Here is an 11,698-nt window from a genome sequence, read left to right as displayed (position 1 = left end):
CAAAAGCTGCTGGGGTACAGGCAGGGCAGCACGGACTTGACGAGACTTCAGTCGTTGTGCTGGGGAACCCAGTATGGGATCCCTGACAATGTTTCTTAAATGGAGCAGGTCCAGGTGGACGCCAGATTTTGCAAGATAAGAATGCTCCATAAGTTGTTTTGCGCTTCGGACGGCCCGTTCGGCGAGTCCGTTGGACTGCGGAAACTCAGGGCTGCTGGTGATATGTCGAAAGTCCCATAGTTGCGCAAAGTTTCTGAAAAGCTGACCGGTGAACTGAATGCCGTTGTCGGATAGAAGGCGAGCAGGGGAACCGTGCACGGAGAAATGGCGTTGCAACTTCTGGATAACTGCTTCAGATGTGATGGTTTGGAGTAGATCGATGTCAAACCAGCCCGAATAAGAGTCGACATGAACCAGATAGTGTTTCCCATGCCATTCGAATATGTCGGTGGTTACCATGGACCACGGTAGAGGAGGAACCGGGTGCAGCCAGTCGAGGCTGCTTCTGCTGATGTGGCGTCAGGCTTTTGCAGAAGGCGCAGACTTCAGTTTTGTCACGTATGTACTTGGTCATACCAGGCCAGTAAAACGTGCTCTGTACCCATTGTAAGATGGCCTCCACATCGGGGTGGCCCCTGTGAATGGTGTCAAAGTACTTGTCCCGGAGGACAGCTGGGCCAACTGCCTGGTGGCCCTTGACTATAATCCCGTCCTGTAACACCAGTTCGTCGTGAACCAGGACGTATGGGCGTATCGCGAGCGGGGTGTTGTGTTGTTTATCCGGCCAGCCACGCTGGATGACTGCGGACAGCAATTGTAGAGTCTTGTTAGCAGCCGTGTGCTCTACCAGGCTGCTGAGACAATCAGTGGTAACATACGATACCTTCATCACTGAGAACTGGTCCTGTTCTGAGAGTTGTTGTTCGCTGGTTTTGCATGGGGCCCTTGATAGCGTGTCAGCTATGTGCATGTCCTTGCCTTTTTTATAGACAATGTTGAAATCAAAACGCTGCAGCTGCATCATCATCCGTTGCAGGCGAGCTGAAGCGGCGTGAATGGGTTTGTTCAAGATGGTAACCAGCGGCTGGTGGTCTATTTCTATAGTCACATACTTCCCAAAAATAAAGTCTTTGAATTTCATGCAGGCGAAAACCACTGCGGGCAATTCTTTCTCAACCTGGGCGTAACGTTGTTCAGTGTCAGTCAGTGCACGGGAGGCATATGAAAGAGGCTTGCAGTCACCATTGGTAGTGGTCTGTGGGCAAGCAGCGCCAAGTCCGCACTGGGATGCGTCACATGCGAGCTTTACAGGTAACTCCAAAGCGAAGTAGGCGAGGGTGGGTGCGCTGGCCAGCTACAACTTGAGGATATCAAAAGCTCTTTGGTGCTGTGTATACCAGGACCATTCAGTGTCTTTGTGTGTCAGTTCCCGCAGGGAGGCAGGTATATCGCTGAGGTTGGGAATAGATTTCCCCAGGTAGTTGACCATTCCAAGGAACCTTTGTAGAGTCGCAACATCAGTAGGAGCTGGCATTTCGTTGATAGCAGCAGTCTTCGATGGGTCTGGTCTGAGACCAGCACTTGTGAAAACATGTCCGACGTAGGTAACATTCAGGACCCGAAACTTGCACATCATGTGATTGAGTTTGAGCTGGATGTCTTTGGCACGGTCCAACACTTTCTTCAGATTAGCGTAGTGCTCAGCCCAGTCATGCCCGTAAACGAGAATATCATCAACAATAATGGCGCATGGATACCCCGCAAACAGTTGTTCCATCATGCGCTGGAAAACCTCACTGGTAGAGTTGATACCAAAGGGCATTCTCAGGAATTTGTAACGGCCGAAGGGTGTGCCGAATGTAGTAAGGTCGGATGAGTCTGGGTCCAGCAGAATCTGCCAAAATGAACTTTTGGCATCCAGAACGAAGAACACGGATGCATTGTCTATTTGCGAGGCAACTTCCTCTACCGTTCGCATAGGGTAGTACAGGCATTTAATAGCTGTGTTGAGATCCCTGGGGTTTATGCAGATACGGATTTCCTATTTGTTTTTTTTTGTCGCAACCACCATGGTGAAAATCCAGTCAGAAGGGTCAGTAACTTCAGCAATGACACCCAGGGAGACCACCGCTTGAGTTCATTGTGTACTCTGTCACACATGGCATGGGAACACAATATGGTGCTCGAACCACAGGAGTGACGTTGGGATCAATGGCGATGTTGTACTTAAGGGGCAGTTTGCCCAGCTCACCATTAAATAGTTCTCTGTAATGGGAGAATATTTGCTGAGTGGGGCCCTGAGAAAGAAAGAGTTGATGGACAGCGTGGCCAAAGTATACTCGGCCTAGATTGTGGCATGCATTGATACAAGCAGTTTCAGAATCCTCCTTGACGATATAAAACTTTAGTGTATAAGGCTGCGAGTCTATGATGCAGTTTAAATCAGTTGGTCCAAGCTTGTGTAGAACATCACCCCCCGGAGGCTCGAAGCGTGGCTGAGGTATTTTTAACATGTTCAGAATTACGTATTTTTTTCAACTCAGATAATGAGATGTTGCATTTCACACTGGTATCTATCTTTGCAATCACAGACCTGTTATTCACAAACATAGTTACCTCAGGGTCAAGTTTCTCATTAGAGCAAGGGAGGAGAGAGTGGATGGCTGAACTGTTATCTTCACTTTGGTACCTCAAGCTCTCGGCTTTCATTATCAGCAGACTCATGTTGTAACAGGTGCAAACTCGGCCTTGAGACGGATTGAGTCGCATGGGAACAGTAACATTTTGCAAAGTGGTTGAATTTCTTGCAGAAATGGCAAATTTTACTCTAACCAATTCAGGACTCCCGACCCGGAGCATGTGACTAGTTACAATTAGGACATCGAGCAGCAGACCTTCGCTGCTGCCAGACATGGGAAGGCTGCGGATGCGGGTTGACAGATGTCTGTAAGGTTAACACTATACTGGGAGTGCTGCCCAGAGGTCACAGACTGCGTGTGAGAAGCTGTTATCTCAGCAACCCGACAGGTGTGTTCTGCTTGATTAAGAGTTAGTTCAGTATTATGAAGCAATTCGCCTCTCACCTTGTCATTAAGCATACCTCTAACAAGTTTGTCGCGGATCAGTTCATCGCATAAATCTCAAAAATGACAGCGTGCAGCCATGTGTTTCAAGTTGCTAATAAAACATATCGGCTCGCCAACCTGTAGAATATGAACAAAAAACTTGGTACGTTCGATAACAGAGTTCAAGGGGAGGTCACAGAGCTGTCTAAACGTTGCAAGTATGACAGCAGGGTCATCAATCGTTTCTGCAGGCACTAGAATCTGTCCATTTGTGTCTAAAACAGCAGGCTCAAAAGTAAAACTGTCGGCACATTTCATTGTCAAGCACAGCCAGGTTTAGTAGCACAGAAGCGCGTACATCTGGAGGATCGTTGCAATGAACGATACGAATGTAGTGAATGTAGTCGCGCTCGAAAAGGCGCCAGTGGTCAGCAATGTCAGTGTCAAAGATCAGAGGACTAAGACGGCGAGACGAGTTGGCCATGATAGAGAAAACAGGCACATAAAACAAATGTAAAAAAAAACCCCGATAAAAATGAACAGAGTAGGTAAGACTCACTTCTTGACACCATGTAATGAGTGGAGTCATACACACATCGAAATACAACACATATTTAATAAAGTCCACTTACAGCATTGGTCTGCAGAATGTTACAGTACCTAACAGCTACTCAAACTGAAATACGTAAGCAAGCTCTTTGTAATATAAATCGCATATTAGGCAGAGCAACTAGTAACATGCACTACAATTGGTTAGTAGGAAATAACCAATCTAATAATAATAATAATAAATTGAAATCTACAATTTCCAATGCTCAAGATATTGTCTGTTACTTGTGCAGTTGAAATACCAGATGATCTTATTGAAGAATATTTGAGCAAGATGACCCATAACATTTTTTCCAAGTCTATTGGTTTTCTAGAGCTGGGGTGGATTTTTGTAGAAATAAATAATTTAATTGTAAAGCACCTCTTCTGCAGTGGTCCCTCAGGATAGTGGATGACTACTTGCATCCACATATTGCAGGTCCTGAGGTGACCAATGAAGTCCATGTAATGGCATCAAATTCTTCCATGGGTGGCGAAGGAAGCACCTGGTGGGAGAGGTGCATAAATAGTTTGTGAACTGGTGCCCTCCTGCCGTCAACCATGTGTGGCTTGTGTTCTCCGACACATCATCCCAAATGCTCCTTCTCACTTTTGGTTCCCGTGAACCATTGGTGATCCTTAACGTTCCAGTGAATTTGCAGGATATTGAGACGACAATATTGGTGGTATATTTCCAGAATCTTGAGGTGCTTTCTGTCGGCAGTGCTGGTCTTAGGCCAGACAGGACTTTGGGGGGGGGGGGGGGGGGGGGGGGGGGGGGGGGGGGGGGGGGGGGAAAAAATCACTGTCCGTTTTCTTTCACCGAGTAGTAGATCGAGCTGCTCACCATTACATAATTCAGATGAACTAAGGACAGTAGCATTGCCTCAGAGTTTTGTTCAAAATCTATTTTTAGACAAAACCTACATTGCCATTGTAATAGATAGACATAACTTCTATATCAAGCCAATGCAATTTAGAAACATACATAGAAAGATGGATGTGCAAAGACTTGGAATACATTTCAATAGCTTTGCTTAGTTTCTAGCTCCGTCATTTATAAAACCTAATAGCATTAGGCTCAGTACTGCTCCATTTGGCATCATATTGGTGCCCCTTGCCAAGTTGACATTTCTGCATTCAGTTATTCAATGTTTTTTCTGAGGTAACCAATTTTCAATTGGCTTCAGAAGCTTTCTTTTGATTCTGAGCGTGCTCATCCCATGCACCAATTGGTTGTGCAACACTTAAAATATCTTACCACAAACTAAATGTTACATGTATGGGATGTCAACTTTCAATGTCAAGTTTATAACATTGACTAATTCAATAATTATTTCAATAAAAATCTCCTCTCACTAAAATTAACTCGACAATTAATGTTTGCTCTTTCGATCTGTGCACAATTAGAATCATGGTAATGCAATTTCATTGGTGATATTCAGAGCCTTTCTTGTGTGCTACATATTTCGACTGAAATAAAAACTGAAAATGCTGGAAGGTCAGGCAGTATCTGTAGAGAAATGCCTCAGATCAGAATTAAATTTCTGATTGACATATTTAGTCTTGTTGCCTCAATCTTTTTACATATACGTTGAAATGTGACAAGAATTGCTAATGTATTAATATCTGGGAAGATTTTATCAGATGAGAAAGTGCAACTCCTTTATTCAAATAGGGACCAAGTTAGCAGGATACGAAAGGCCGATGAACTTATCTGTGGAATTCTCTGGATGCTTTCAAGAGAGAGTTGGATAGAGCTCTTAAAGATAGTGGAGTCGGGGGATATGGGGAGAAGGCAGGAACGAGGTACTGAATGTGGATGATCAGCCATGATCACAGTGAATGGCGGTGCTGGCTCGAAGGGCCGAATGCCCTACTCCTGCACCTATTGTCTGTTGTCATAGGGAAAATGTTAAAGCAACTATTAAAGATGTTATCACAGCAAAATTTAAGATAATCAAGCAAAGTCAACATGGTTTTGCGAAAAGGAAATACTGTGATTAACCTATTGGCGCTAGTCATACAGCATGGAAACAGGCCATTTGGCCTGACACCACACAAACCTGTGGGGAACCATCGTATTAATTCCACCTTATACTGGTATATTACAGCATGTGTACTGAGACGCAGCGAAAAGCTTTGTTTGTGTGCTATCCAGTCAAATCTAACAACGCACAAATACAATCAAGCCATACACAAGTGCAACAAGCGATACAAAGAAAAAAAATACCAGAGTGCAGAATATCGTGGTAGAACATTATAGCTTTTCAGTTGCAGAGAAAATGCAAGTCAAAAAAAACATGGTGTATAACAAGGTAGATTGCAAAATATGCGGGACTGTTAATTAATCTAATAACAGTGATGGAGAAGCTGCTTTTTGTGGGGAATCAAGAATTAGATCTCAAAATAAGGGGTTGCCCATTTAAGACTGAGATAAGGCAGAACAATTTCTACTGGGTTGTCACTGGCAAGAACACTGCCGCTCAAAAGCCGATTTTTTTGAATATTTTAGGTAGTTAATAGTCAGAGATATAGAACTCATCCATGGCACCCAGGTTGCCTAACCCAACTAGTCTTGCTTACCTGTGCCCGACACATGTTCTTCCAAAACATTCCTATTCACGCACCTGTTGAAGTGTCTTCTAAATGGCACAATTGTACCTGCCTCCAACAGTCCCTTTAGACATTAGAGATAGAATGCAGAAACAGGCACTTTGGCCCATCAAGTCCGCATTGCCCCAGCAATCACCTCTCCCACTATTACTACCATAAACACTAGGGAAAATTTAGTTTTACAGAAGCCAATTAAACTAAAAACCTGTACCACAAAACCCATGTCTTTGGAGTGTGGGAGGAAATGAGAGCACACTGGGAAAATGTATTGGGGCAATGCATTGATCATTTGTTAATGGACAGAATGCAGCAGGAACAAACAGGCCATAAAACAATTCAAGAAAGCAGGTTGTAACACAAGTTCCACAAGGAACTGATCTGTGAACCAGTCTCAGACATATACAACTGACTAATTACTTAAAGGCACACACAAAATGCTAAAGTAACTCAGTGGGAGAGGCAGCATCTCTGGAAAGGAATGGGTGACGTTTTGGGTCGAGACTAAAGTCCGAAGAAGGGTCTCGACCCAAAACGTCACCCATCCCTTCCCTCCAGAGATGCTGCTTGTCCCGCTGAGTTACTCCAGCATTTTGTGTCCACCTTCGATTTAAACCAGCATCTGCAGATCTTTCCTACACATGACTAATTACTTACTTCAGAGGACTTTGCGAATGCCACAAAGCTAGAGTAGTGAACCAGACAAGTCACTGTAGGACTGAACCGCATTCCACTAGGATAATCTACAACCCAATGGTATTAATACTGAATTCTTCAAATTCAAGTGACACCCTCCCTCTCCAACCCTGGTTCACCTACATTTATCCCATCACATTAGCTACCCAGGTCCTTTACACTCTGATCTTCCATCCCATATTTCATTTTTCCCAACATCCCCCCCCCCCCATCCTTTTAGCTTTACATTTCACTCATGTGACACCTCGTTTCCTTTTCACACCTTGCCTTTGTCATATACTCCACTTACCTGCATCCATCCATCCATCACTTGACAAGCTTTGCCCAAACCCCATCTTTCTTTAACCAGTTTCCTCCCCCTACTCCAGTCTGAAGAAGGGTCCCGGCACAAAACGTGTTCAGTCCATTCCCTTCGCAAGTTCAGGCTGACCAGCTGAGTTCCTCCAGCACGGTTTCATTTGCTCACGCCATAACCAGATCTGGACTAGATATTAGATTGGTTAGCAAAATTTTACATACCATAAGTGTAGAGTTCTCTGAAAAGACTGGACTAAAAAAAAAATTACATGTTCTTGTACACAAATGAAAGTCTAAAAATGCAACTTAAAAAAACATGGTGAATTGAAAAGAAGCACCAGTAACTTTGCAGCAATTCTAAAGGAACGAATTAACTCCTGCTAGTGATATGGACACCCAAGATTACACTTGGGATTCTGCAGGAGCGAGATAGAGAATTCAAAATATTTATAAATCTTACAAAATGCTGGTCCGAACTGACCACCCATCTATCGGGAAAGCAGACTATTACCTAAATGGTGGCCGATTGGGAAAGGGGGAGATGCAGCGAGACCTGGGTGTCATGGTACACCAGTCATTGAAGGTAGGCATGCAGGTGCAGCAGGCAGTAAAGAAAGCGAATGGCATGTTGGCTTTCATAGCAAGAGGATTTGAGTATAGGAGCAGGGAGGTTCTACTGCAGTTGTATAGGGTCTTGGTGAGACCACACCTGGAGTATTGCGTGCAGTTTTGGTCTCCAAATCTTAGGAAGGACATTATTGCCATAGAGGGAGTGCAGAGAAAGTTTACCAGACTGATTCCTGGGATGTCAGGACTGTCTTATGAAGAAAGACTGGATAGACTTGGTTTATACTCTCTAGAATTTAGGAGATTGAGAGGGGATCTTATAGAAACTTACAAAATTCTTAAGGGGTTGGACAGGCTAGATGCAGGAAGATTGTTCCCGATGTTGGGGAAGTCCAGGACAAGGGGTCACAGCTTAAGGATAAGGGGGAAATCCTTTAAAACCGAGATGAGGAGAACTTTATTCACACAGAGAGTGGTGAATCTCTGGAACTCTCTGCCACAGAGGGTAGTTGAGGCTAGTTCATTGGCTATATTTAAGAGGGAGTTAGATGTGGCCCTTGTGGCCAAGGGGATCAGAGGGTATGGAGAGAAGGCAGGTACGGGATACTGAGTTGGATGATCAGCCATGATCATATTGAATGGCGGTGCAGGCTCGAAGGGCCGAATGGCCTACTCCTGCACCTAATTTCTATGTTTCTATCCTGTCACTGGAGCCAATGCAGGCTCCCCAGCCAAGGGGAAAATCTTCCATTTGGGTTAGTTAGGAGTGACCCCGGGTGCTTTGTAACTTTGTCAGTGCCATAGGTGGCCGCTATTTGCATACATTGTGTATGCAAGCAAATAATCTCACTGTGCTTAGTCACATGTGACAATAAAGTATTCCTAATCAGATATTTCTTTACTCAAAATCTTTTGAATTCTAATTTAAGGGCTTGTATGCCCAATCATCAAACATGTTCAAGGCAAAGGTAAAAATGGCAGATTATTTATTCCAAGGGAGTGGATATGGCTCAGCTTGGAAGGGAGACGGTTAATCAGCCCTGATACAAAGCTTGAGGACATGACCTATTTCTGCACCTTTTGACATTAACAATCCGCTGTTACACTTGCAATATTCCCAGGTATTAAAACAAATTGAAAAAATTAATTTACATTAATACCCAAATTTAAAAATGCTCACCTAGATACCAGGTAATTCTTTCAATTGCAACGCTGATACTTCTGTCCATCCAAATTTAATACAGCATTTGTAAGGGACAACCTATTTTTTACTGCTGCATCTATATGAACTAAATGCTTCATATGCACATCAGTTGAACTTTTTGGATGGGTACGGGAGATCAAACTGATTTGTTAGCAGAAAGGACCAATTGGTGGTGCTCAGAGATGAAGCAGCAACTGTGAAAATGGTAAATACCTACACTTGGACCCAACAGCACCTTTTGAGGTGCGATTACACCTTTGAAATCTTGACATCGCTTATTTCCAGAATGACTACATGGTCCAAAGGAAACACTAAATTCTGGAATCACAACACTTTCACAAGTTCATAACATGATCTAGCATCACTTTTGACAGATGGCATACTCAAAAATTAGGTAATGCAGGTAATTGAAATCGAACAGCAACCACTTCAAGCATAGTTATCATATTTATCTCTCCATCAATTACTGCAAGCAATGTAATTGATAAAAACCTAAATAAGTTCACAATATTTATTGTATCCAGCCAAGTTATGATGCAGAGTATTTTTGAATGGAAGGCAGATTAATGACTTGACCTCGTTTGATTTCTCTAGGGAACGAGACAACCTTCATTTTTCTCTTTCAAGTACAACTGATATGAGGACAAACTTTGAACCTGTCTTTTATGGCATACCGAGCACCAGTAAATGAAGAGCCAAATAATTATTTTCAAAACAGTTGCTAACGTGTCTTCAACACGGCCTTCATTGCTCCACTTATCCCAAAATATTTCAGCAAACTCATTTCACATTGCAGATGTGAAAAACAGATCTTACACAGAGCTATTTCAGGAAACAATTAGAGCCAGCTAAATTGTACACATTAAATCCTAAAGCTTCCTATGAATCAACATTTTAATTAAATAAAAACTCAAGTCTAATCAAGAGATTAAACCAACTATTGGCTATACACAAAGATATTTTACAATACCATGGAGTTCAAAAACAGAACATTTGGTATGCTTTCCTTCCCACTCACTGCATGTGCATTTAGAAACCAGTTTTGCATTATTGCAATTTAAAAACAAATTCGATGGGAAATTGCACAAATTCCTCGTTCAACAACAACACAAAATAAATAAACAAATCTGATGTATTAAATCAGAATTGCAGAAATAGGTTCCTAGAACTATGAAAACATTCCGGTGATTGAATGACTTTCGCTTGAAAGATAGTGTATAGTAAAAACCATGAGTTTAAACAAATGTTCATTGTTATCCAATTTGGATGAGGTTTTATGTTCAGTGTAGCTTCTATAACCCTTTTATTACAGGAGATAAAATATGAATAGTATTCAATTGCAAATGGAAGTGGTGGGAATAATGATCTTATTGTCAAATGCAATGGACTATTTAAATGTTAAAAAAATGGACATTTTTAGATCCATTAATTAACACAAGATATTCTGTTCAGTCGATTCGACATTTAAACAGGATATATTACCAAAGTGAACATGATGGCATTGGTGCTTACTCATACTTTAAAACAGCAAATCATTACTCCTTCTGATATAGGAAGCAATAATCTGATCGGGTTTGCAATATGTCATTTCGGGTTTTTAATATTTGTAAACTAGCAAGAAACAAAAAGGTAGCTCAAACAAGCAAACTATGGGATGAAGCAACAAATCAGTGACTGAAGTAGGCAGCATGTTTCAACTGTTCTGCAAGCACAAAACATTTCACAAAATGATGAAAACTGTAACAAATAGACTGAATGGGTCATGTATTAAAAGCCTATTTGAATTATTTACAAGTAGTAATGCAAAATAGAGAAAGTATGAGGTAGTATTTTAACTTAAAGTATTCATCCAAACTTTCTCTTCCTCCTCCGCTTAACCCTGTGGCAAATGACAACCTGTGCAAGTAGAATCCAGAAAAGGCTATTTCTGCAGCTATCTTTCAAGAGCAGTTACTGCAGTGGCATCAACCTTACTTCACAAAATTGGGTGGTTGCCAAATGACAGCCACAAGGCAAGGTCTTTCCTGGTTGTAAACCAGAAGTTGTACCATTCACTGGGTGCATTAATGCCACTGTACAAGTGAAATATTTGCTCTTGATAGCAAGCATACCAAAACGTTTTGGGGGGTTTTTTTGGGGGGGGGGGGAAGAAATTGAAAGTTATGCTCAAATGACTTCAAATCTTGTTCTTGCCATCTTTATGATTCCCTTGTACAGAATTGTATTTTGGAAACGGAAATTCAAACTAATTTTTGAGCGTCATAATAAAGTGACCAGGAGTTAGAGGCAGACAGAGAGTGAAGGTCAGCAAAGTAGTTATTAAACCAGACCACGTTAATTTTGGTTATTTATTAATGGATATAATTTACTTCTTTCCCAAATTCGACCAACTTCTCCCAGTCAGATCCCTCAAAAAAAAATCAAATCTCCACACTAATGAAGGATAGAATTTTTACACATTTGTTTTTGTTTTTTTTAAAACATAAAATGAGGGCCACTGAAGGCAATAGTCCTCCAAGCATTACAACCACATCAAATAGTTCCACCTTTATTTACTCAAACTCCCATCACAATTTTTTTTTAATTTTTTTTTTTTTTTTTAGACACTTTGGCACTATCCCTGAATTAGAAATGTTTGGTTGCTGAATACAAAATAATTATACAAAAA

The sequence above is a fragment of the Leucoraja erinacea genome, chromosome 14 (genome assembly GCF_028641065.1).
Source record: "Leucoraja erinacea ecotype New England chromosome 14, Leri_hhj_1, whole genome shotgun sequence".
Lineage (NCBI taxonomy): Eukaryota > Metazoa > Chordata > Chondrichthyes > Rajiformes > Rajidae > Leucoraja > Leucoraja erinaceus.
The sequence above is the reverse complement of the archived record's forward strand: the minus strand, read 5'-3'. Positions refer to the sequence as shown.